The 27,354-nt window shown below is 45.6% G+C and overlaps 1 long non-coding RNA gene across 1 annotated transcript in view; it reads left to right on the top strand.

The window, feature by feature from the left end:
* The first annotated feature begins 5,054 nt into the window (after positions 1-5,054).
* Positions 5,055-27,354, top strand: part of LOC144679694 (uncharacterized) — a 352,834-nt gene continuing 330,534 nt past the window's right edge. Inside the window, exon 1 of the long non-coding RNA XR_013576403.1 lies at positions 5,055-5,143. This is a non-coding gene — a long non-coding RNA (uncharacterized LOC144679694). The remainder of the gene's footprint in view (positions 5,144-27,354) is intronic.

Here is a 27,354-nt window from a genome sequence, read left to right on the forward strand (position 1 = left end):
TCTATCCCGAATAATTGTTTCTGGAAGTTTCCCCGCCACCGAAGTTAAACAGCCTGGTCTGTAATTGCAGGGCAGATCTTTACAACCTTTTTTGAACAAGGGTGTAACGTTTGCAATTCTCTAGTCCTGTTGCACCTCCCCCGAATCCAGGGAACATTGAAAGATTATTGCCAGTGCCTCTACAATTTCCACTCTCACTTCCTTCAATATTCTTGGATGCATCTCATCCGGTCCCAGTGCCTTATCAATTTTAAGTACCGACAGCTTATCCAATACCTCCTCCTCATCAATTTTAAAGCCTTCTAGTGACTGAGTTTCCTCCTCTGTCACCATGGCCTGGGCAGCATCTATTTCGTAGGTAAAGACAGATGCAATGTATTCATTTAACACCTCAGACATGCCTCTCACCTCTCTGTGTAAATCCCCTTTTTGGTCCCCAATCAGCCTTACTCCTCCTTTTACCACCCTTTTACTATTGATGTGCTTATAGAATACTTTGGGATTTCCTTTTATGGTAGCTGCCAGTCTTTTTTCATAATCCCTCTTGCTTCTTGTATTTGCTTTTTCACATCCCTTCTGAACCTTCTGTATTCAGCTTGGTTCTCAATTGTATTTGCTACCTGACACCTATCTTAAGCACACTTTTTCTTCTTTAACTTAATTTCTATCTCCTTTGTCATCCAGGAAGCTCTGGATTTGTTTGTCCTACCCTTCACTTTTGAGGGAACATACCTTGATTGTGCCCAAACCATTCCCTCTTTGAAGGAAGCCCATTGTTCAGCTACTGACTTTCCTGCCAACCTTTGATTCCAGTCTATCTTTGGTCCCAGCACTGTTCTTGCTCCATTGAAGCCTGGTCTCTGCCAGTTGATTATTCTTAATCTGGATTGACCAATGTCCTTTTTCACCGTCATCCTAAACCTTATGATACAATGATCACTGTCCCCTAAATGTTCCCCCACTATCACTTGATCTATTTGGTCCACCTCATTCCCAAGAATCAGGTCTAGCAATGCCTCCTTTCTTGTTGGACTGGACACATACTGCTGTAGGAAATGCTCCTGAACACAATCTAGGAATGCTTGTCCCTCACTGCCCCTTGCACTACCACTATCCAGTCTATATACGGGTAATTAAAGTCCCCCATTATAACTACTCTATGATGTTTACACCTCTCTGTAATTTCCTTGCAGATTTGTTCCTCTATATCCTTCCCACTATCTGGTGGTCTATATATTACACTAAGCAATGTAATTGCACTCTTCTTATTCCTTAGCTCTAGCCAAATTGATTCTGTCCTTAAATCCTCTGACATCCTCTTTCTCCAGTACTGCAATACTCTCCTTAACCAAAAATTCCACTCCTCCTTTTTTCCCATTTCTATCTTTTCTGAACACCTTTTAACCATGAATATTTAATACCCAGATCTGCCCTCCCTTTAGCCAGGTCTCCGTTATCGCCACAACATCATAATCCCTCAAGGGAATCAGTGCCTGTAACTCCCCAGTTTTATTAACTATACTCCGTGCATTCAAATATACGCAGTGTAACCCTGACTTAGACTTCATTACTTGCTCCCTTACTCCGACTCCATCTTACTATTCTCTATTTTAGTGCTACTTGCCTCTCCTAGCCTTCTGTGCACCCTGGTATTACCTTCTAATATCCTCTCCTGGTTCCCACACCCCTGCTGAGTTAGTTTAAACCCTCCCCAATAGCAAAATGACCCGCAAGGAACTCAGTACTGGCTCTGTTCAGATGCAACCTGTCTAGCTTGTACAGGTGCCATCTCCCCCAGAGCCAGTCCCAGTGTTCCAAAAATCTAAAGTCTTCCCTCCTGCACCATCTTTCCAGCCATGCATTCATCTGTCTTATCTTCCTATTTCTGTACTCACTTGCACGTGGCATTGGGAGTAATCCGGAGATTACTACTTTAGAGGTCCTGCTTGCTAACTTTCTACCTAGCTCCCTAAATTCCAATTGCAGGACCACATCCTCCTTCTTACCTATGTCGCTAGTACCAATGTGGACCATGACCTCTGGCTGTTTGCCCTCCCCCACAAGTATGTCCTGTAGCCATTTTGTGACATCCTTGACCCTAGCACCAGGGAGGCAATAAATCATCCTGGAGTCACCTTGACAGCCACAGAAACACCATCTGCTCCCCTAAGTAAAGAATCCCCTATCAGTACTGCCCTTCTGCTCTTCTCCCCCGCCTCCCCTCCTGTACAGCTGGCCCACACATGGTGCCATGGGCTAGGCTCTTGCTGCACTCTTCCAAGGATCCATCGCCCTCACCAATACACAGAATGGAAAACTGGTTAGTGAATGGGACCTCTGGGGACTCCTGCACTACCTGCCTGTTTCTCTTGAATTGCCTGGCGGTCACCCATTCCCTATCTGCCTGCTTGCCCCTAACTTGCGGCGTGACCATCTCTCTGAACATGTTATCCACGTAGTTCTCTGCCTCACAGGTGTACCTCAATGACTCCAGCAGCTGCTCAACCTTGTGCAGCTGGTGACTGTAGTAATTATGGTTTTATTTAGTGTATAATGTACCTTTAGGAATAATACTTGTTAAAGAAGATCACATGATGTATAGTAACCAATAGGAGAGTAGCACGGGCTACCTCAGTAGTTAGTAGTATAGAGGTAGAGTTGGAGTTGAAAGCACACATGCAGTAGCTGCTGAGTATCTTGTAAATAAACTTAAAGTTTTCACCAAAGAAGTGTCTGCAGATCAACTCTATCAAGAGTACCAACTTGGCCACCGCTCACAACAAACTGGTAACAAGGATGGGTTAGGATTAAACAGAAGAAATCAAATTGAAAATAAATTGGCACTGTACCTCACCCAGCGATTATAAGTAGAAAGCTCCGTTAAAACTGAAGAAGATATCCCCTCTCAAAATGCCGCAATTCAGGAGAATTGATCCTTTTTATCCAGCCATAGGTAATTGGTCTTATTACAATGAATGCCTCATGTTCTTTTTTCAAGCAAATGAGATTATGGGGAAGAGAAGAGGCGAGCAATCTTCTTAAGTGCATGTGGGAATAAAACCAATGGCTTTATTTGAAGTCTAATGGCACCCAGTGCCCCAAATTTGAAAAATTTCAATGAATTGGTGGACCTCGTATAGGGTCATTATCAGCCAAAGCCCTCAGTAACGATGTAGAGGTTCAAGTTTAATTTGAGAAATAGAGCCCCATGTGAGATGGTTGCATGCTACGTGTCAAATTTGAAGCAGCTAACGGAAGATTGAGTTTGGTACGCCTCCAAACAACATGCTCAGAGATCGTTTAGTGTGTGGTGTGAATGAGGATACTATTCAGGAAAAGTTATTGTCCGAAGTGAATTTGGATTTCAAGAAGGTGCTAGAAATAGCACTGGCCATGGAAAGCACAGGACGAGATCCAAAATCAATACAGGGGATGCAAAATGGCACCGCCCTCACATTGGGTGGGAAACCCCAGCCGAAAAGGTCGCAAAAGTGCTGAGAAGCAGGAAACAGCTAGCCGAAGAATAAGGAAAAATAACTTAGCAGTAAAATGAAGAATTATTTTAATAGAGGTGGAAACAAGCAGTCTTTTAACAATTGTCAGTTTGAAAAGCTCCCACCCGCCCCCACCGAGCCTGCCTGACGAGGGCAAAATTCTGCCCATGGTCTTCATTCAGGAAATTCCTGGATGTGCACTGTGTAGTTCAATTAAAAGTGGCTCCCTTCCCTTTGGAGACATCATTCGTGCTCCCCACAATGAGATGCCATCCTGGCTGGTTATTTCACGTCTTCTGTTGAAGTATGGTTTCATTTCATCAGATATGGACTCCTGTGGCCCAACATCATCGCATGTCATTTTACGCTCATTCGCGTTGGGCACACGCCAGCCAGACAAGCAAAAAATTCTGGCCCATAGCACGCAGCTATCTATGGTGGCCTAGGATGGATGGCGAAATAGAGTTTAGTGTAGTGAAGAATTATGTGCAATGTCAGTAACTGCAATCGACAGCTCCATTACACCATTGGGAATGGCCAGACAGACTCTGGGTGTGGTTACACATTGACTCTGTGGGCCTTTTCTTGGGAACAATGTTTCTGCTCATTGTCGATGCCCATTCAAAATGGTTGGACATGTAGTCACCAACGTCTGCTGCTACAATTGAAAAGCTGTGTCAAAGTTTTGCCATTAATGGACTACCAGAAGTAGTCATTTCTGATAACAGCATGGCACTTACGAGCGCTGAGTTTCAACGGTTTATCAGCCTCAACAGTATCATTCGTGTGAAAACTTCACCGTACAACCCTTCCTCAAATGGACTGGCCGAAAGGGCAGTTCAAACGTCCAAGGCAAGCATGAAAAAGCTAACTGGTGATTCCTTAGCAACCAAGCTTGAACACTTTCTTTCTCATTATAGGACCACCCCCTCATACAACAAGTGTCACACCTGTGCAGTTATTGTTAAAACGCCATCTCAGGATGAGATTGAGATTAATAATGCCCAATTTAAAGGGGAAGGTGGAAAGGAGTCAGGGAAACCAGAAAATTAGACATGATTGGCAGAGTCGCGAGAGGAAATTTACTGTGGAAGAGACGGTATACGTGAAGAACTTTGGAGAAGGACCAAAGAGGTTACTGGGTGAAATAAGTGCAGTGACTGGACCCCTATCTTACAATGTGGAGGTAGAAGGCTGGATCATACGAAAACATGTGGACCATTTAAGGAAGAGAGAGTCAAATCACCAAGAATTGGTTCCACCAGTGATCACGACTGGGTCAACGTTTCCTGTTGAGGGTACTCAACCCAGGACAGACATACCTGATGTTCCTGTAAGAGTTGAGTATACAGAACTGGAGGTGCCCACCGAAACACCTGATGTTCAGGCAGCTCCAGAAAAGGAGGTTCCTGACAAGGCACCTGAAGTTATAAAGCTGAGATGTTCTACACACATCAGGAAACCACCTGAAAGACTGAACTTGTAAATTCCCTACCCAGTGTAAATATTGTGTTGTCTTGAAAAATTTGTACTTGTAAATATATGTATATCCGAGTTAAAGGGGGAGGAATGTAATAATTATGGTTTTATTTAGTGTGTAATGTACCTTTTAAGAATAATACTTGTTAAGGAACATCACATGATCTATAGTAACCAATAGGAAAGTAGCACCATCTACCTCTGTAGTTAGTAGCATAGAGTTAGAGTTGGAATTGAAAGCACACATGTAGTAGCTGCTGAGTACCTTGTAAATAAACTTAAAGTTTCCACCAAAGAAGTGTCTGCAGATCAACTCTATTAATAGTACCAACTCAGCCACCGCTCACAACAGTGACACTTCCTGCACATAGGATTGCCTGGGTCATGACAAGTGTCCACGACTCCCCACATGCCACAGGACGGGCATTCCGCTTGGCTGAGCTGTCCTGCCATGCCTTAACCTTAAACTTTTAAATCATTTTATTTACTTCAACTTTAATTACTTTTACTTACTCGAACTTACTTTAACCTTACTCTTGTATTATTAACTATAAACTGGAGATTAGTAGAAAGTAGAAATTCTATGCCCTTATGCACAAATCAGCTTCCTCTCCTGTGCCTATAAATTATTACTTTCCCTGTGCTTGTTTAGAAATTTACGTTCCTGTATTCACGCTGTTTTCAATCCCCTACTGTCTCGCCATTCGTGCTGTTTTATCTCCCGAGCTCCCGCTGTTCTATCTATCTCCAGAGCTCTCACTCGGGAGCATTCACTTGGCCACAACAGCACTGTGGGTGTACCTATACCACATGGACTGCAACAGTTCAAGATGGCAGCTTATCACTGCGTTCTCAAGGGCAGTTAGGGATGGGCAATAAATGCTGCCGTATCCAGCGATGCTCACATCCCATGGATGAATAAAAAAAATCCCTTTTTGTGAGGTCTATTCCTACCCTTGAAATAGAGACAAGCAGGGCAAAGAATTCTCCATGTGAGGTCTCTTCAAGGCTGCAGTCAACTGTACACACACCTCTTTATTCCTACACCCAAACCCTTTTGCAGTCAAGACCAACTTGCCATTGCCTCCTTACTTGTAGTGATCGCCTACATATTTGCTCAATATTACAATGTAACAAGGACAGTCAGGAATGATTGGACATGCACACCTCATCATTTTCCTAACGTCTAGGGAAGCCTCTGGTTTTCTATTGTTCAGACCTTAGTAGAGAGCTTCACTCTTTTAATCCTCAAACCGCATCCACAGTGTTTCTTGCCACTCACAGCCTATTCAACTCCCCTTGAGGACTCTTTGTATCCACCCACATCTCGCATCAGGGCAACAGCAGCAGGAGATGCAATGACTTTAGTGCACACTCAGCACAGACATCATTCTCAGAGCTCAGAACATGGTGAACTGCAAGTAATGGTTTGCATGATGTGTGGCCAGGCCACATACTCACACATGATGGCCAGTGTTTAAGCCTCCTCGTGTCGGTATATTCAGTAATCACAATGTTGATACTGTGAGAAAAGTAACTCTATAGGAGGACATTATCTGACTATGATGGGGGACCAAGTTCAACACTCTTAACTGCATGCGAGCATTGAAGCAACGAGCAGCAAGATGAAACTCCAGGACACTTCAGAACAGTACGAATGAGTATTTAATTTACAAGTGCCAAAACTATTTACACTGGTTGTACATCCTTGCCACCTGTGTGCCTTCAAAATTTTTTAATCTTTCTTTTCCTTCCACTCTGCCTTGGTTGAGCCACGACATCCTCAGCTGAGGTGAAGGCAACTGCTATGCTCTGTTGACTGTGATGCCTTTGACAGGCATCCTCTGGTGGCATGAGGTCTAGAGGGTCCTGGCCTGCAGAGGGTCTCCTGCACAGGTGGAAGGTGCTGTCTAAGGAACCTTGTTGAGTTCCTGCAGTGTATCTTGTAGATGGTACACACTGCTGCCACTGTGCGTCAGTGGTGGAGGGAATGGATGTTTGTGGATGGGGTGCCAATCAAGCAGTGATTGTCCTGGATGGTTTCAAGCTTCTTGAGTGTTGTTGGAGCTGCACTCATCCAGACAAGTGGAGAGTATTCCATCACACTCCTGAATTGTGCCTTGTGGATGGTTGACAGCGGTTTCATTGCATTCATAGCTGCATTTTCTGTGGCCCCCACTATCTGTCCTACTGGTGAGAAGAATCTGCAATGGGGCATTTAAACAAAGCTGATGAATACATGCTGTTTTTGTTTTGACAAAAAGTTACGTTACTTGCAAAATGGCACACTTTGTCTTATCTGTGTAACTTCCACTGCCAACTAAGCCACCAAAAAATTTCTTGCCTTTGTCCTTGTCCCAAATACCCTTTGCTCAAAATCATTACATCTCAAACTTGGCCTGGTTCTGATGAAAGGGCACAGACCTGAAACATTAACTCTATTTCTCTCCACAGATGGTGTCTAACCTACTGAGTTGTTTCCCAACATTTTCCATTTTTATTTTAAATCCCTGCATAGGTCATTCACAATGTTGTGGAACATTCATTAATTTACTCACACTGCTTCAGCCCACATGATGCATCTGAAGGAGATGCATGCCACCCAACCTTCTGTAATTGCAAATTTACAATGGTTTGTGCCCCTTATGCATGTGATTTTGCATTGAGTAAACATTGGCACTCAAGCTGGCAGCATGCAGCAGATTTTTTTTTTAGTTCATGGGATGTGGGCATTGCTGGCTAGGCCAGCATTTGTTCAGAGGGCAGGTGGGACAAGGCATTTTCCTTCCCTAAAGGACATGAGTGAACCAGATGGGTTTTTACAACAATCAGCAATGGTTTCATGGTCATCATTAGACTTTCAATTCCAGATTCTTTTTTTATTAAATTCAAATTTCACCATCTGCCATGGTGGGATTCGAACCCCAGTCCCCAGAGCATTACCCTGGGCCTGTGGAATATTAGTCCAGTGACAACACCACTATGCCACCACCTCCCCATTTCATTCATCCTATTGCTGCACTGGAGCCATGTTCTCCTCTGGGCCTCACAGCTGCTGACCTGCACTGCTACCTCCATTCAGGCCGCTTTGGTCTGCCGGAATGGCCTCCAGCTGCCATTGCTGGGAAAGAGGACATCCCTCCTTTCCCGGTCGGCCTGAAGGATAACCTGCAGCGAGGCGTCGCTAAAATGTTGGGCCACATGCTGTCTGGTTTCAGACATCTGCCCACAAGGAGGGTCAGCCTCCAAAGGTGGTGCCCAGCAATTAAGGGAGCCATTCGTGGATGGCAGACAACGAATACCTGTCCAGGTGCCCTTTAAACATGGCACCTAAACCTTCGAACCCATGAGGTAGTGGGAGCAGCGTTAACTTCCTGCCCGCCCCACTTTGAAATTAGCTGCCTTTCATGCGCATGAATAGATAATGAGCTGAGAGACACTTAATTGCAGAAGTTATTCCTACCTGCCAAGGAGCAGGTTCAGTGCTGACCTCCACTCCCATCTTCACACATAGAGTGAAAAACAGAAAATTCTGCTGAATAATTGAGGACAAAATTAATAGTCACTTAGAAAAATGCAAGTTAATTAAGGAAAGCCAGCACAGATTTGTTAAGGGAAGATCATGATTAACTAATTTCGGTATTTTTGAAAAAAAGGGACTTTTTTTTGTCAAAGCTTTTCTTGCACTCATCAGAAGAGTTTGCAAGAATACCAAATGAAAGGAAACAGCAATTTATATCGTATGAGAAGAGAGCGCTGATTGGTTGGCAAGTGGACTCTGATTGGTAGAGGCATTGCCATGGAGAATGCACCAGTTAATGGTGACTGACAGTTAACTGCTGAGCATTGTTTGAAATTTAAACCAGGCAGCTGAGTATTGCCCTGAGGAATTAGACAGTAAATGGCTGTCACTTATTTTGTTTAGCTGAAACAGGTGCAATGTGTGTACATGTTCTTTCTGTCTGCATAGAACAGAGCCCTGTGTATTAATATATGTAGATTCCAGTACACGCAAGTGTGCCACACTGCAAGCCTGACTGATGATCTTAAATTGATTGTCACTGTAATTCTTAGTACACTGAAGACTATTTAGCAAATATTGTCCAATTGCGAAATTACATCTAATGTTGGACACTGTGTTTTGAGTTTTGCAAGCACAGGCTGGTTGGGTATGGTCTGTACCTTGCCTGTTGTGAACAGCGGAAGGGACATAAAAACAAAAAACTACTGCGGATGTTGGAAATCCAAAACAAAAACAGAATTACCTGGAAAAACTCAGCAGGTCTGGCAGCATCGGCGGAGAAGAAGTTCTGCTGAAGGGTCATGAGGACTCGAAACGTCAACTCTTTTCTTCTCCGCCGATGCTGCCAGACCTGCTGAGTTTTTCCAGGTAATTCTGTTTTTGTAGTGGAAGGGACATGCAGTTTGATATAATCTGTCAGTCTTTTGGACATACGGCCTACATATGTAGCATCACACTAACACTGAACTTCATATACCACATTACTCAGTTGTGTAATAGGCAGAATGTCTTTTTGGCTTGACAGCAGTATCCTGTTGGTGGTGAATAACACTCATGTTGCTACTGCATAGTAGCAGTGGGAAACAGCTAGCTTCACCTTTTGCTTTTCAGGGCCTTAGGCCCATTCATGAGCTTGCACGATATACAGCGCAAAGTGCTTTGATCTGGGTAACCATTATCCTGCAGGAGCCTTTGATGTGCCCTATTTCAGAATCCTTCACTATGTATGTGGTAAACTTGCTTAAAACTGCTTGTAACAGTTCGCCCAATGATTTGGCCAATTCCTGTTGTACAGAACTGGTCCTAAATAAGATAAGGTGTAAAGGGAGATGACCTTTATGTGTCTTGGACAGCTCATACATACACGGGCGCAGTGAGCCATGCGGATGAACCCTGTCATGTATCTATCAGCCTGAATTTTACCCTTGGCTGGTGCATGCGATCGACGTGCCCGGGACCAGTTGGGAAACAGACCTTGCCTGTAATTGGCCCCCAATCAAGGCCCACCCAGCATGAAACGCGTCTTCCCAAAGGTTGGGGAGGGCCAGTCGGGGGCCTGTCGGGTGCGGGTCAAATGGTGACCCTGCAGGCGTTTTAAAAACGGCACAAGCAGCTCCTTGAAGGCTTCCAGGGAAGAACATATCTTCTGCGTGCTGAAGAACAAAGCTATGGCCTCAACTACGGCTGGAGACATCAGGTGGGAGGGCAGGTCAGGTGAGCAGTCGGCACCTCCCTGCCCCTGTTTTCGGACGAGTGCCTCGGGGTCCTCCTGGAGGAGGTGGCTGCCAGGAGGGATACCCTCGTCCCCAGAGATGGAAGGAGGAGGCAACCACACCTGACAAAAAAAGCTGGGAAGGAGGTGACAGCCTAGGTCAGCAGCCACGACGTTGTGCAGCGCACATGGGCACAGTGCTGCAAAAGATTCAACGGCCTGCTGCGCTCAGGAAGGGTGAGTACTGTGTTGGCATGGATCAGTGTGGTGAAGTGTTAAGGGGTGGCCCTCCCCCTGTGGAGCTCAGGGGTGTTAGAGTCTGAGTGCCAACTGTCAATGACACCAGAGCTGGCCAAGGGGGTGAGCCCCGGCTGCTTGGACTGAGTGCCTTGCAGCTCGAGGGCCACGATTCGGATGTGCCCTGCAAGGTGTTTCTCAGGTGGAGTTGGCCAGGCTGCAAAGGTGCTGCAGATAGACAGTGGACTAATCAATGCTCCTCTGTCCTTTCAGGAGAAGACATAGGAGCCATAACAACATTGAGAGGTCATGGACAGGCTGTGGCCCCCAAAACCTCATAATCCTTACTAGATTTGAGCAGGATGCCTTAGAGCTGGAGAGGCGCCATGTACCTCAGTCAGCCGGTCGTGAAGAGGCTGGAGTGTCAGACAAAGGTAAGAGTGCAGTGCACAGAGGTGAGAGTTTCAGAGGGTGCAAACATTCTTGTGTAGTGTCTTCATTGATGGGAGCCTCAAAACTGGAGTACCCATTGATCATTGAAAGACGGTGGCACCATGATGCAGATCTCCATTGTCCCACCAGAGTGCCTGGCATGCACAGTGACGGTGTGATAACTTAAACTAATGACATGTCATTGTTCTCCCTTAGATTTGCCAGCATGCACTCATTTACAGGACCCCGAGGAGTAAACCCTGATGCCAGAGGACCGCCAGTCTTCAGCTGCACCTGCGTCACACCCGCTCTCTGAACCAGGCACCAGTGCAGATACCAGCACCTCGGCAGGCATCAGATGTTCGGTTGGAATGTCGGAGCACAGCAGTGAGGGCACTTCACATTCGTTTGAGTAGCAGGAGTAAGCAGAGAGTGCTCTGTGCGTCGGCAATCGGAGAACTGCTGGAGACCAGGATGATGCTGAGTCGAAGGCAGATGATGAGCCTCTGGAGTCGTCCATTAGATGGCAGATGCTGGATGTTCAGCAGGATGTTCGGGAGGATCTGGCGGAGTTCTATGAGGGTATGTGTGTCATGGTCTCAGTTGTGGAGGAGACCATGCAGAGCATGAGCACTGCGTTGACCCTCATGGCAGAGCGCACTACCTCCTCCATTGAGAGAGCAGCAACTCTCATGGAGAGGCAGCTGCAGGGACAGAATCAGGGGTTCCAGGGGTTGTGCTCAGACCTGCAAGCCCTCACAATGACCTCATATGGTCAGTGCCAGTGTGGGAGATGGACGAGGCACCCACTATCCCAGCTAGGTGCCCGTCCATCAATGGCGAGCAGTGCGGTCCAGAGCAACTTACGAGCTGTTTATTGTCCCTGCAGGCTCCTCTCAGGGTGCTCTGGATGATGGCAGTCTCAGCTCCATGCCTCTGCCCCTCTCAAGGTGCTCTGGATGATGGCAGGCGCTCCTCCTCCCCTCTGCCCCTCCAGGGATAGAATCAGGGTTTCCTGGGGTTTCGCTTGGATCTGCAAGCCCTCACACAGGCAATGACCTCATGTGGTCATGAGGCACCCAGTATCCCAGCTAGGTGCCCATCCATCAATGGCGAGCAATGTGGCCCAGAGGAACCTCACGTTGGCATACAAGCTGCTTGTCGTCTCTGCAGGCTCCTCTCAGGGTGCTCTGGGTGTTGGCAGCCGCTCCTCTGCCCCTCTGCCAGTGACTGTGGCACCTGATGAGTCTGCAATGACTGGGAAGATGCCAGCCCGTAGCACTGGCTGCTCCCTCCTGGGCAGGGCCAGCATAGACTCCACTGGCCAAAGGACAACTGCCAAGGTCATCAAGGCCAACAAGACAACAGAGTCAGCAGGCTGCATCCAATGCCGCTGCCAGGGAGGGGTGGTGGTGGGGGCACCAAGATGCAGACTCACAAATGTAAGTTTAAGGCACCGTGAGCACAAGAGGGACGGGTCACAGCTGATCTTCTGTTCTGTAATGTTTTGTTTATGTTTACTGGTGTGGAATTGAACAACAGTGAAGGTTGTTAATTTGTTTGGATTGTGAAAATGAAATAAATTTTGTTTTTAGTCGTAATGGCCTGAGTATGCTTCACCTTTATTTTTTGGTGCAGGTACGTCTGTATGTAATGCTGGACGTGAGTGACTCTAATCTTTAATGCACAGGCACTGAGTGGATTTTGGGTTTAAATGAAAGGGTTATTTCAGACATCCTGAATGGAGGTGGCAGCCCAGGCATGAGGTGGAAGCAGACCTTTGGCAGCCTAGCTGAAGGAGCGTTGGATCAAGGCGTCCCTGCTGTCCCTGCCTCACTGAAGGATACGGAGGTCAGCCTTCACACCCTCAGCATTCTCCTCACTGTGCTCCTCTTCTGACTCACCACTGGATTCATCCTCTGTGGCCTGTGGATCTGTGTCAAGATCCTCTTCCTCCAATGGGTCCCGCCTTGCCAGTGCCAGATTGTGGAGAGCACAGCATGCAACCACTATCACTGACACCTACTCTGGGTGCTTCCCCTGAACGATCCAGGCATCGGGAGTGCATCTTCATAAGACCTATGGTCCTCTTTATCACCACCCTTATGGAGGCATTACTCCTATTATATCACTGCTCTGCCTCTGTTCTTGGGTGGCAGAAAGGCGTCATAAGCCACCCTTTCAATGGATAGCCCTTCTAACCCAGCAGCCATCCATCCAGTCAGGCCAGAGCACTGAATAGCCTCAGCACCTGGGAGTGTCTCAGGATATAAGTGTCATGGGAACTGCCAGGGTACCTTGCACAGACTTGCAGAATCTGCATCCTATGGTCACACACTATCTGGACGAGTGGTATCCTTTCCTGCTGATGAAGGCACCCGGCTGACCCGCTGGCACCTTGATGGCCACATGTGTGCAGTCAATTGTACCCTGGATGCAGGGGAACACAGCAATCGCTGCAAACCCTCTGGCTCACTCAGCCTGGCTGGCCTCGTCCATACAGAAATGAATAAATGTCATTACCCGCCTGAACAGAGCTTCTGTCAACAGCTTGACGCAACTGTTGGACAGCTGATTGGGAGAATCCACAAAGATCCTCCCTCTCAAAGAGCCCTGTAAAGAGTCGGAGGCATAGAAGTTGAGGGCCACTGTGACCTTCAGATCCATTGGCATGGGGTTTCCACCCACACATATGGAGGTGATCTCAGGCCCAATCATATGACAAATGGAGCTCACAGTCTCCCTGGAGAGATGGAGCCTCGTTCGGCATTGTAACTCGGACATATTGAGGTAGCTGCATCGCTGCCAGTAAACCTTGGCAGCAGGATAGTGGTGTATTTTGTGACCCCTTCCGCCTTGTACTACCTGCTGGCCCTATGCCCCTTGTGCCTGCGCCTCTCCTTCCACAGGCTGTTCCTCTGGAAGCTGCATAGGGACATCTGGCCTCCTCTCCATTCTGCCCCTCTCTTCCTCCTCAAATGAGGTGCCACCAGCGGAGATCACAATCCTCATTACAAGGGTAACAGAAGGCTGTCTGATACCTGGAAGGGTCCACATGGTCAAAATCCTTCGGGGGCCTTGGAGACACCAATGAGTCCTGAAATGAAGTGTAGAAATGCTAAGAATGCTAAGAACAGAGGTGAAGCTGTCAAGTTCAAATAAGCAACCAGCAGCAAACCAGCTCCTAAACTTCCCACTACTCCCTATGGCAATGTTGCAGACCATTTTTATCCTGCTCTTGGATGAGGTTTTGCAAAATGTGGGCTGCCCACATGCCCGTTTTGCCCATGCAACGAGCGTGAAATCGCATGGGCAACATAAAATCAGGATCAATTGGGTTTTTAATGGCCTGAAATGGCTTTTTAATTGATGGCGGGTGTGGCTCCGTGTTGGAAGGCTGAAGGCTGTGTGTGTTGCGGGATGACATGAGGACGCTCGTCTGACATCTTCTCATGCTATTTTACACCCGACTGGGTCGGGTGCATGCCTGCCATGAGGTGTAAAATTCTGCCCACCATGCGGCAGCTCATCATTCTTACACATGTCCAGCAGGTGGTTTTTTTTAGCTTACTTCTGAGCAAGACAGTCCAGTCATGTTGAGTAGCAGGTCCAATGCATACAAATTTGGACCTGTCATTAAGAATGTCATGTATTTGTTGATATAGTCACATTTGTTAAGGATGACTATTCCCATCCTTTTGTCAGGCTTACTGATGTGTATGTCTGAGTTGGCCTTAAGGCCTTGCAACGCTGTAAGACATTTGTGTTGTATGTGAAAATCAGACAGGACATTCGGAATCCCGCAATAAACATGTGCTAGATCAGCTAGGCGCACTTTCAACAATTCAGCATCTTCAGTGGACACTTGTTTGTGGTGGGATAGTTGGGAGTAGAGGAGTTTGAAATCAGCAAATACCTCTTCCCATTTAATCTTGGATGAAGGCCCACCAAAATTGAAACCATTCGCAGGAACAAACTCCACGCTTTTCTGAGAGTACATGGTCAGAGAGATTTGTTGCGTGTTTAGTAGCATCATTAATTGCATTGCCAAACTGCTTCTACTTAAGTGAGTTTATGGTGTGGACATGTTCCAAACAGGTATTGTTTATGGTGCCATCATCTATTGAAGCAATATAGTGGTATAAACGGATCAAACCAGAAAATAAAATAAATTTGTGCACTTCAGATTAAGCACAGTGTAGGGCATGGCGTAAATTAATAACCCTTTTACCAACCTGTTCAATATTATCTCACATAAACGCTTGGTCGTTTGCTACTATGCAGTAGCAACACGAGTGGTATTAGCCACTGATGGGATGCTGCCGTCAAGCCAAAAAGATGTTCTGCCGATCACATAAATGAGTAATGTGGTATATGAATTTCAGTGTCTGTGTGATGCTACGTATATAAGACATATGTCCTCAAGACTGGCTGATGCTACGTATATAAGACATATGTCCTCAAGACTGGCAGATCTTATCGAATAGCATGTCCCTTCCACTGTTCACAACAGGTAAGCTACAGACCCTACCCAACCAGCCCATGCTTGCAAAACTCAAAACACAGTGTCCAACATTAGATATGACTCTGCGATTCAGCAACATTTGCTCAATAATCCTCAGTGTACTAAGAATTACATTAACAACCAATTTAAGACTGTCAGTTGGGCTCACAGTGTGGCACATTTGCGTCTACTGGAATCTACATATATTAATACACAGACCCCTGTTCTTTGCAAACAAAAAGAACATGTACACACATTGCACCTGTTTCAGCTAAACAAAATAAATGACAGCCATTTGCTGTTTCATTCCTCAGGGCAATACCTTGACCAGTCAGAGTCAAGCTGCCTGGTTTAAATTTCAAACAATGCTTGGCAGTTAATTTTCAGCCACCATTAACTCCGTGCAACGTCGCTACCAATCAAAGTCCATGTGTCAACCAAGCAGCACTATCTTCTCATACAGTATAAATTGTTGTTCCTTTTCATTTGGTATTCTTGCGATTGTCCTGATGAGTGCAAGATGAAAAGCTTCAACTAAAAATCTCTTATTTCAGCAATTAACTAACTTGCCTGAGTTTTTTGATGAAGCAATGAGAGATTAGATGAGGATAATGTGATTGATGTTGTGTAAGTGGACTTCCAAAAGGCATTTGATAAAGTGCCTCAAAACAGACGTGTGATCAAACAAAGAACTTATGGAATAAGGGAATCTGCAGCAACAAAAGTGGCTGAGTGACAAGAAAGAGAATAGTGGTGAACAGTTGTTTTTCAGACTGGAGGAATATTTATAGTGGGATCCCCAGGGGTCAGTGTTAGGACAGGCATAATTAAAAAATTTGCAGATGACATAAAACTTGGAGATATTGTGAATATTAAGGAGGATAGTGTTAAGCTTCAAAAGGACATAGATGAAATGGGTGGACAAGTGGCAGATGAAATTTAATGCCGACAATTGTGAAGTAATTGATTTTGGTAGAAAGAATGGGGAAATCCTCCGGATAGCCTTCTGAATTACGTTGCCTTGGTCTGCATTGTGGCTGCCCGGTCTGCAGTCTTTTCCCTTGTCATCAAAGGCACATCATAATGCATGCAGAGTCAGCTGAGACTATGGAGAATGCTAGTGCTTGGAAATTCCACAGATCCCGCCCGACCAATGTAAAACCATGGCCAATGAGTTTTACGACTCTAAGAGAAGTTAAAGCAAACACATGAGTAGAAAACACTGTGCTGTTGCCTAGCAACAGGGGTCCACCCCCCCACCCCCCACACACACACACACAGAAAAACTAAACACAAAGCAGTTTGAGTTCAGTAGAAAACAGCTGCTAGAGAGAGACTGGAGCAGAAGGGCAGATAGCAAGTCTCAAACTGATGTTGAAGCCAGGACTCCAGAGAGCCTGGAACCTGGGAGAGGAAGCTGCAGAGTGAGAACAGATTTCTCAAAAGAACTGAAAGGTCCCAAGGCCAAAGAGTGAGACAGAAACAGGAGAAAGTCCCAAGAAGACCTTCTAGTCAAAGGAAGGACAGGAACCTGGAAAAGGTCCTGTCAAGTGAAGTTAAGAGTGGGGAGCAGAGGAAGGTTCCAAGTTTCAAATTTAAAGGAAGAAGAGCTGCAGGATGCAGATTCAAAGCAAGAGGCCAGAAAGTCCAAGGATACAGTCAGAAGTCTGTAGCTTTTTGCTATGGGCATGTGAAGCAGTGATGTACTGTTGAGAGCTGAGTCAGTGAGTGATTGTGTGTGGAAGAAAGCTTGAATGCACGTGGTGACCCAGGGGAGAGGAACCCAGGAGAGTTTGTAACCCTGGAGATGAACTCTTGCGGAAGGCGCCTGAGAGAAAGCGAAGATAAAAACAAAATACTGCGGATGCTGGAAACCTGAAACAAAAACAGAAAATGCTGGAAAAATTCAGCAGGTTTGACAGCATCTGTGGAGAGAGAAACAGAGTTGACATTTCGAGTCTGTATGACTCTTCTTCAGAACTGAAAAAGAAAGGCCTCTGAAGAAGAGTCATATAGACTTGAAACATCTACTCTGTTTCTCTCTCCACAGCTGCTGTATGACCTGCTGAGTTTTTCCAGCATTTTCTGTTTTTGTACCTGAGGGAATGCATCAGTTTGGGAGAAGATTCCAAAGTGAGTTCTCGGAGAGTGGAGATTGGAAACCCTCATGTGAAAGACGGAGTTCAGAGAAACTGGTTGGCTCATGCTGTGACAGGTGTCTGGGGGAGTTGAGGAGAGATCCATAGCATCTGTTTGGGGTGGCATCTGTCACTTGGTTTCAGAGTGTGGTGTGCCTGACCACCAGTCGCCAATTCGTTTACATGGACTGTGTGCTTACTGTGAACATTAGAGTATAAGATAGTTTTTGTAACTTGTGTTATCCTTACAAATCTCTATATAGCTGTAAAGGTATGGCTGCGGGTAAAGGAGTATTGTAATATAGATCATCTTTTCTTGTTAAATAAATGTTTTATTCTTTTGTTAAAAGTTCATCAGCTGACTTTTGTGACTCTGTTCAGTAGCCACTCTCCAAGTATCTAAACAAAAAGTAAAAGTTAGGATCTATCAAGCCAGGTTCCACCCTGGGACCAAGCTTTCCAGTAGTAACATCAGCCGGGATCGTAACAAACTTCAGGACCTGGTGGTGAGAGAATAAATACACTAAGCCAAATTAAAGGGGTGGCAATAGTAAAGGTGCCAAAATTTCAGAAAGCTTTTAAAGGGCCTTAAAAGACACCTCAGCCAATTGGCAGGCTTTACCCAGGGTGAAATGGCAAACAAAGGTGAAGAAAACTCAAGAGATGAATATTATTCAGCAGGCATATGACAGAGCTCATTATGGATCCATTCCACACTATCCAAGTGATCTTTTTAAATATTGTTCAAATTAATTTCAAAAACCCATATAGATCTATTAGAAACCATGGCCAGAATATTGCGCTTGTCGGGCGGTTGCACGACCGACCTGGACAAGGGTAAAATAACGTGTGATGACTTTGGCGAGCATCCTGATGTCATCACTCATCTACGCAATATTTCAGTCGGCAGGTGCGTGCAGGAGTCGGCAGCACGCCCACCGACAATTAACAGGCCTATTAAGTCCATTAAAGATCTAACTGAATTAAGTTTTTTGCTGCCGTCCAACCTTATGGTTGGCGGGCAGGCAAAAAGGCCAAGCGGCCTTTGGATTTTTTAGGAAACTTCATTCACGGGCAAGATGAGGTTTCCAACAGCAATTAAAATTAAATAACAATTTTAACATTTCATTCATAACATGTCCCTGCTCACGTGACAGAGTCACATGAGGGGACATGTATTTTACCATTTTAAAATTCTTTATTTTTAATTTTCAAAAATCTTCACCTCCCTGAAGCAGCTTTGTGCCTGAGGGAGCTTTTCCTGCACGCACCCGTGCGCATGCACGAACTTGCGTGCTCACTCTCCTCCACGTTCCCCACCCCCCACCCCCCACAGGTAGCGTTGAGCGCTGCAGCGCACATTTCATTCTGGGTGGGCCTTTATTGGCCTGCCAGTGTGAAATCGCGGTCGGCCCCCAATCACGGGCGGCGGTCGGCTTCCCAACTGCTCCCGCTTGCCCCGCCATGCTTGCAAAGGCAAAATTCTGGCCTATCGGGCTGTCATTACTGGCTAATAAAAATCACCTTGCAATCCTTCAGCTATTTTTAATCAAGCAATCATAGAACTTTTCCAAATATTGTCGCCCACTGAAAAGTTTGTTAACTTTGTTCTTCCAAGGAAAACTTGATGTTCAATAATTTTCTACCTGCTTAAGATGATTAAACAAAATCTCTAAATTAAACTCTCAATTTATTTCACTCAGCTCAAAGACACATAATGGACTTTGTTCTACACTATCAATTCCATCTAGTCAAAAATGTAAGTACCTTATTATCGTATCATAAATTAATTTTTGCAAGGAATGATGTAATTTGGTATCATTCAATTTTTCTGTAATTTAGCGACTCATTTTCAAAATTCACAAATTTGATCATTCTAAAGGCAGAATTTTCTGCTTGTCGGTCGTCCGACCCAAACGAACATAAATTGACGCGCGATGACACCATTGTGAACTCTCACAATATTTCAGTTGGCAGGTGCACGCAGGAGTCGGAGCCGCGCCTGACATTAATTAAGAGACCAGTTAAGGCACTTGACAGCCCAATTGACAGCGGTTTAACGTTGCCCATGCAATTTTTCGTTCGTCGCACGGGCAAAATGGGTAGGCGGGCAGTTCACAATTTGCAAAATCTCATCCATGTGCGGGGTAAAAAGGGTCAGCAGCATTGCCAGTGTGAGTAGTGAGGAGTTGTGGAGATAGTTTGCTGCTGGTTGCTTATTGGTACTTGGTAGCTAAATCCCTGATTGAGGCTTTATTCTTAGCATTTCCACGTGCCATTTCAGGACTCATTGGCGTCTCCAAGCCCCCCTGAGGATTTTGACCATGTGAACCCTTCCAGGTGTCAGACAGCTGGGAATTGTGGTCTCTGCTGTAGGCACCTCTTCTTAGAAGAAAGAGAGGGGAGAAGGGAGAGGATGCCACATGTCCCAGTGCAGCTTCCAAGGGAGGGACCTGTGGGAGGAGAGGCACAGGCATAAGGGGCGCAGGGCTAGCGGGAAATCTAAAGTGGGAGGGGGCACAGAAGACGCCACTATCCTGCTGCCAGGATTTACAGGCGGTGATGCAGCTACTTCAATATGTCCGACATGCAATGCCGAAGGAGGCTTCGTCTCTCCAGGGAGACTGTGACCTCCATTTGTCAGATGATTGGGCCTGAGATCAGTTCTGAATGTGTGGGTGGACACCCCATGCCAGTGGCTCTGAAGGTCACAGTGGCCCTCAACCTCTATGCCTCCGGTTCTTTCCAGGTGTTAGTGGGGGATCTGTGTGGAGTCTCCCAATCAACTGCCCACAGTCCCAATCAACTGCCTCTCCACCACCCAAGAATAGAGGAAACGCAGCAGGACAACAGGAGCCATGCATCCACAAGGGTGGTGATAAAGAGAACAATAGGTCTTCTCAAGATGCGCTTCCGATGCCTGGACCATTCAGGGGCGCACTGCAATACCCCCAGAATGGATGTCACTGATAGTGGTTGCATGTTTTACTAGCTAAAATCTGTTTAGGGGGGGACCCACTGGAGGAAGAGGATCTTGATGCAGCTCCACAGGCCACAGATGATGAATCCAGTAGTGAGTCAGAAGAGGAGCAAGGTAAGGAGAACGCTGAGGACATGGAGGCAGACCTCGGTAACCTCCAGGGAGGCAAGGACACCAGGGATGACTTGATCTAATGCCCCTTCAGCTAGGCTGCCAAATAAGAGCTACCACCTCATGCCAGGGCTGCCATCACAATCCTGGATCGCAGAAATTACCCTTTCATTTGTCCCCAAGATACACTCAATAATGCAATAAAGTTTCGAGCCACCCACATCCAGCATTACATACTGGTGTACCATATACCTACAAAACAAATGTAGCATACTCAGGCCAATAACATAGAAACTAGGAGCAGGAGTAGGCCATTTGACGCTTCGAGCCTGCTCCGCTATTCAATATGATCATGGCTGACTCTCTAGCTCAACACCATATTCCCGCTTTCTCTCCATACCACTTGCTGCCCCTAATATCCAAAAATTTATCAATTTCTTTCTTGAATATACTCAGTGACCCAGTCTCCACAGCCTTCTGTGGAAGAGAATTCCATAGGTTGACCACCCTCTGAGTGAAGAAATCTTTCCTCATCTCAGTCCTAAATGGTCTGTCCTATGGCCCCTGGTTCTAGACTCCCCAGCCAGGGGAATCATCCTCCCTGCATCCAGTCTGTCTAGCCCTGTTAGAATTTTATACGTTTCAGTCAGATCCCCTCTCATTTCTTCTAAACTCTAGTGAATGCTGGCCCAGTCGAATCAATCTCTCCTCATACAACAGTCCTGCCATCACCGGTATCAGACTAGTGAACCTTCACTGCACTCCATCTATGGCAAGTATATCCTTTCTTAGGTAGGGAGACCAAAACTGCACGCAATACTCCATGTGTGGTCTCACTAAGGCCTTGTATAACTGTAGTAAGACATCCCTACTTCTGAACTCAAATCCTCTTGCAATGAAGGCCAACATACCATTTGCCTTCCTAATTGCTTGCAGCACCTGCCTATTTACTTTCATTCACTGGTGTACTAGGAAACCCAGAATCCTTTGTACATCCACATTTCCCAATATATCACCACTTAAATAATATTCTGTCTTTCTGTTTTTCAGACTGAAGTGCATAACTTCACATTTATCCACGTTATACTGCACCTGCCATGTGTTTGCCCACACATACAGCTTGTCTAATTCGCCCTGAAGCCTCCTTGCATCCTCCTCACAGCTCACAACTCCCCCAGTTTTGTGTTGTCAGCAAACTTGGAAATATTGCATTTGGTTCCCTCATCCAAGTCATTTATATATATCGTGAATAACTGGGGCCCAAGCACTGATCCCTGCGGTACACCACTAGTCACCACCTGCCACCCGGAAAAAGACCCATTTATTCCCACTCTGTTTCTAGTCTGTCAACCAATTCTTAGTCCATGCCAGTATATTACCCCCAATCCCATGTGCTTTAATTTTGCCCACTAGCCTCTTATGTGGGACCTTATTAAAAGCCTCCTTGAAATCCAAATACCAAATGATTGCCTCATCCACTGGTTCTCCCTTACCTATTCTACTAATTACATCCTCGAAAACTCCAGTAGATTAGTTAAGCATGATTTCCCTTTCATAAACCCATGCTGACTTTGTCTAATCCCGTTAATACTTTCCAAGCGTTCTGTTACCACGTCTTTTATAATAGACTGTAGCTTTTCCCCACTATTGTTGTTATGCTAACTGGTCTGTAGTTCTCTGTTTTTTCTCTCCCTCCTTTTTTAAATAGTAGGGTTACATTTGCAATCCTCCAACCTGCAGGAACTGCTCTAAAGTCGATAGAATTTTGTAAGATGACCACCAATGCATCCAATATCTCTAGGGCCACTTCCTTTAGTACTTTGTGGTGTAGATTATCAGGTCCTGGGGATTTTTCGGCCTTTAACCCCATTAATTTCTTTAGCAACATAAACCCTTGGTTTACTAACATTTCTGGAAAATTATTTGTGTCCTCTTTTGTGAAGACAGAACCAAAATATGTGTTCAATTCTTCTGTCATTTCTTTGTTCCCCATTATAATTTCCTCCATTTCTGACTGTAAGGGACCTACATTTGTCTTGGCTAATCTTTTTCTCTTCACATATTTATAGAAACTTTTACAGTCAGTTTTTATATTTCTTGCAAGTTTACTCTCATTTTCCCTTTCTTGATCAATCTTTTTGTCCACTTTTGCTGAATTCTAAACTGCTCCCAATCCTCAGGCTTGCTGCTTTTTCTGTCAATTTTATATGTCTCCTCTATGGATCTAATACTATCCCTAATTTCTTTTGTAAGCCATGGTTGAGCCACCTTTCCTGTTTTACTTTTGCGCCAGACAAGAATGAATAATTGTTGTAATTCATGTATACATTCCTTAAATATTAGCCATTGCCTATCCACTGTCAACCCTTTTAGTAAGGTTCCCCAATCCATCATTGCCAACTTACGCCTCATACCCTTATAGTTCCCTTTATTTAGATTCAGGACCCTAGTTTCGGATTCAACATCTTCACTCTCCATCCTAATGAACAATTCTAGCATTTTATGGTCGCTCTTCCCCAAGGATTGTTAATTAATCCTTTCTTATTGCACGTTATCCCGTCTAGGATAGCCTGCTCTCTAGTTGGTTCCTCAACATATTGGTCTAAAAGACCATCACGTACATACTCCAGGAAATCCTCCCCACAGTATTATTGCTTGTTTGGTTTGTCCAATCTATATGTAGATAAAGGTAGTTTGGTTTGTCCAATCTTGGATATTTATCCAAGCAAATGTAATTTAATGCTGGAACTCACAGTTATTGAACAGAATGATATCAGGGACGAGGCATTGCGCTTGACCATGAGGGTCAATGCAGTGCTCACGCTCTGCAGGGGACTCCTCCACAACGAAGACCATGGCACGCATACCCTCATGGATTTACAGCGCATCCTCCGGCATACCCCGTTGGACATTCAACATCTGCTGCCTAATGGACAACTCCAGATCCCCATCATCAGCCTTCGACTGAGTATCGCCCTGGTCTCCAGCAGTCCTCCGACTGCCTGCGCCCTGGGCATTCTCTGCCTCTGCCTGCACCTCAAGCAACTGTGAAGTGCCCTCACCAATGTGCCACCGAACCAGCGCCCACCGAGGTGATGGTATCTGCGCTGATGCCTGTTTCAGAGAGTGGGTGTGATGCAGCTTCTTTTGGAGCATGGTGGTCCTTCAGTGTCAGGGGTAGCTCTTGGAGGTCCTGCGCTTGGCTGCTTGGTGGCAGATCTAAGGGAGAAGAAGGACATGTCATTAGTTAAAGTCATCACACTGTCAATGCGCATGCCAGGCACCCTGGTGAGACAATGAAGATCTGCATCATGGTGCCATCGTCTTTCAATGATCAATGAGGAATCCAGTCTGGAGGCTCCCATCAATGATGAGACTACACAAGATCGTTTGCAGCGTCTGAAACTTTCACCTGAGTGCACTACACTCTTACCTTCGTCTGACACCCTAGCCTCCCTGTGGCCGGTTGACTGAGCTGCATGTTGCCTCTTGAGCTCCAAGGCCTCCTGCCTGGAGAGGATGAGGAGGTGTGGGGTCTTCTGTCAGTCCGCAACCTCTCAATATTGTTAAGGGATGTCTTCTCCTGAAAGGACAGAGGAGCATTGATTAGTCCACTCTCTACCTGCAGCGCCATTGCAGCCTGGCCAACCCCACAAAAGGAGCACCTTGCAGGGCAGATCCATGTCGTGGTCCTCGAGGCAAGGCACTCAGTCCAAGCAGCCAGGGCTCACCCCTTTGGCCAGCTCCGGCATCATTGACAGTTGGCACTCTGACTCTAACACCCCTGACCTCCATGGGAAATGGCCAGACCAAAACAATTCACTGACCAATGCCAACGCGGTACTCACCCTTCCTGAGCGCAGCAGGTCTGTGAAGCACTTCTGGCACTGCACCCAGGTGCACTGCACCACATTGTGGCTGCTCACCCGGGTTGCCGCCTCTTCCCATGCCTTCTTTATGAGGTACGGTGGCCTCCTCCTCCCATCTCTGGGGACAAGGGTGTCCCTTCTGGCAGCGACCTCCTCCAGGAAGGCAGCGAGGCACTCATCGGAAAAATGGAGTGCCGAGTGCCCAGCCGACCTCACCGCCCATCTGGTGTCTACATCCTCATTTGCAGCCATGTCATTGCAGCAACTCCGATGCGGGCAGCATCCCTAGGGCTGCTTGCATCGTTTTTGAACCAGCCATTGGACCCAGCGGCCAACAGGCCCATGCCCCACCTGCCGGCCCCTTCTCAGACGTTCTGCAGCCGGCATTCACGCTGGGTATGCCTTCGTGAAATCGCAGTCGGGGCCCAATCGTGGGCGGTGGTCGGCTTCCCGACCGCTCCCATTCACCCCTGCCGAGCCCGCTTAATGAGGGCAAAATTCTGCCCTATGTGTAGCTGCTGCTTGAGAAGTTTTTAATTGCCAGAGTCAATAAGTGTACAATATTTTATGACTGCACAATTATCAGAATGACGTTTTCATAATGCAGTGGCATATTTTGATGCAAATTTTTGGTAAACTTGTTTTACAAACCATGTACCTGTATACTTTTTCACAACAATGTAACAATTTTGTATAGAAATGTATTGACATTCCAAATAGTGTCAGAAAAACTTTTAAAACTTGTAGGCATTTCTTTTATGGGCTTTGTAACTTGATCTGAGGTAGAACATTTTGTCAGCATACTACCATTTCTTTTTATTTTCTAACTTGTACATCACTAGGAGAATACATTGCCATGGAATAATGGGATAATTTGGAATCACAGTCACTTGTTTTGACCATATCAGAGGTCTATCTGTATTTTCTATTCAGGCAACGTCCTGTGCATAAGTATGGCTGAACATATTTGCATCTGCTTGATAAAAATGGATTGACTACACTTTTGTTTCCTGCATCAGTCAAATTGCAATATTCATGGTGTGCTCTCAGTGGCGAGCTCGCCATATAAGAGCTGGGAACTAGCAGGCTACTGGAGGGTATAAAACATTGTTGTAGCTTAAAGGAGACACAAAACCCTTAATTTTTTGGAGAGTAGTTTAAAATCATGTCTAATTAATAAATATTTGTGAATGCTGCAAGTTCTGAAGGCTGGCATAGAGCCCCACAGTTCAACAATGAATCATAGATTGTGACAGTACAAAAACAACGGTTGAAATATTTCCATAAGTTAGGCAGAAAGGGGAGGCAATTTTTGGTTTTGAGTGAAATATGGCTCCAGGGTGTTCTCCCAGTATTACAGCTGTGGCAGGAAGTGACCTGGGCAATGCCTGCCAATATGACAACGCATGAAAACTCTGTTCAAGAAAAGGTTTAAACATTTTTCTATACCAAGTATGATTTGGTATAATTCAATTTTTCTGTAATGCATTGCACTAAGTATGTCAGTCACTTACAGCAACCTTCTCTGAATAGTTTCTAATAATTGGAATTGCTTGCCAACAATGCCAAGAAAGTTTTGCAGTGGTCATTACAACCTCAGCCTTCAACTCAATGTATTCCTTCATTTACAGTTGTATGTTTAACCTATGATCACACCCATTATGGGATGCACATTTACAATTGAGCCCTACTGAATCTCATGGTGTTCATTTTCTGCAACAGGATCTGTGACTGCCATTAAACCTTTGTGGCCCTTTGTGCAGAACCATAATTTGTGCCACTGTCAGGAAGCCTTCCCTACTCTGCAATATGAGGTATTTTGAAAATGCCCGACCCTTTAAATCCTACAGCAGCACACATTTCCTATTTAACCCCCAAAAAGCAAATTCCCCAAATACCACCAGGAGTCCACCAAAATATTTAACTTGACCTTAACAAATTTCTTAGGTGCTATTTCCAAGGAAACACTCCAGTGACAGTGGAGATCCGTGGCATTCGGTTGCACCTCCATTAGCGGTTGAACTGAGGAAGAAATTCCAAGTTGCTAATCTTCCCAAAAAAATGCAACTAGGAAAACAAACTGCTCAGAATTTTTTATAGCTTCAGTTGTTCCCTAAAAAGTAATTTATAGCATAAAAACGAGTTGTGATTTCTTTTAATTATACCTATTTGTGAATGGGAGATTAACCTGCAATTATTAAAACATAGATTATCTATAGTGAGTGCGCAAGAAAAGTGTCACTTCTGTAACATACAAGGAAACTGGCCTTTGTGTGTCATGGCACATATTTCATGTCTAGAAAACATCTTAAGGGGTTGAACCTGCATTCTTTGTCACATAGTTGGCAGTGCAAGGAATGCTTATGAAGGTTGCACCACATAGTTTGACTTTTCACACAATAACTTTGAACTGGAGTTATGAATGCTAACCCTCCAGGATTGTCCTGGGCTGTCCAGGAATTAAAGATTAATCTCTTGGACACTGCTCCAAGTAAGCCAAGAGAAAAATCACATGAGGATTAAAAACAATTCTGTTTTTCTTCATTTTCTGTGAAGGGTGTGTAAAAGAGCAGGCTAACAGCAGCACCAGGGCCTGAATTTCATGCTTAGTGTGTGCACCAACTCGGCGGGAGCGGATGCGGATGTGGAATCTGTTCCTGGCCACGGTCACGATGCAAACACTATTACATGCTGGATGGCCAATTAAGGTCCGCCCAGCGTGAAACGTGACTTCTCAGTGGTCAGGAAGGGCCAGGCAGGGGCCTCTTGGGCTCCGGACCCAGTGGCAACCCGGCGAGCGCTTTAAAGCCAGCAGAGGCAGCTCCCTGAAGGCTGCCAGGGGAGAATCTTTGGAGTCTGTCCAGGAAACAATTTCA

This window comes from Cetorhinus maximus, chromosome 4 (genome assembly GCF_964194155.1).
Source record: "Cetorhinus maximus chromosome 4, sCetMax3.hap1.1, whole genome shotgun sequence".
In the NCBI taxonomy this organism is placed as follows: Eukaryota; Metazoa; Chordata; class Chondrichthyes; order Lamniformes; family Cetorhinidae; genus Cetorhinus; species Cetorhinus maximus.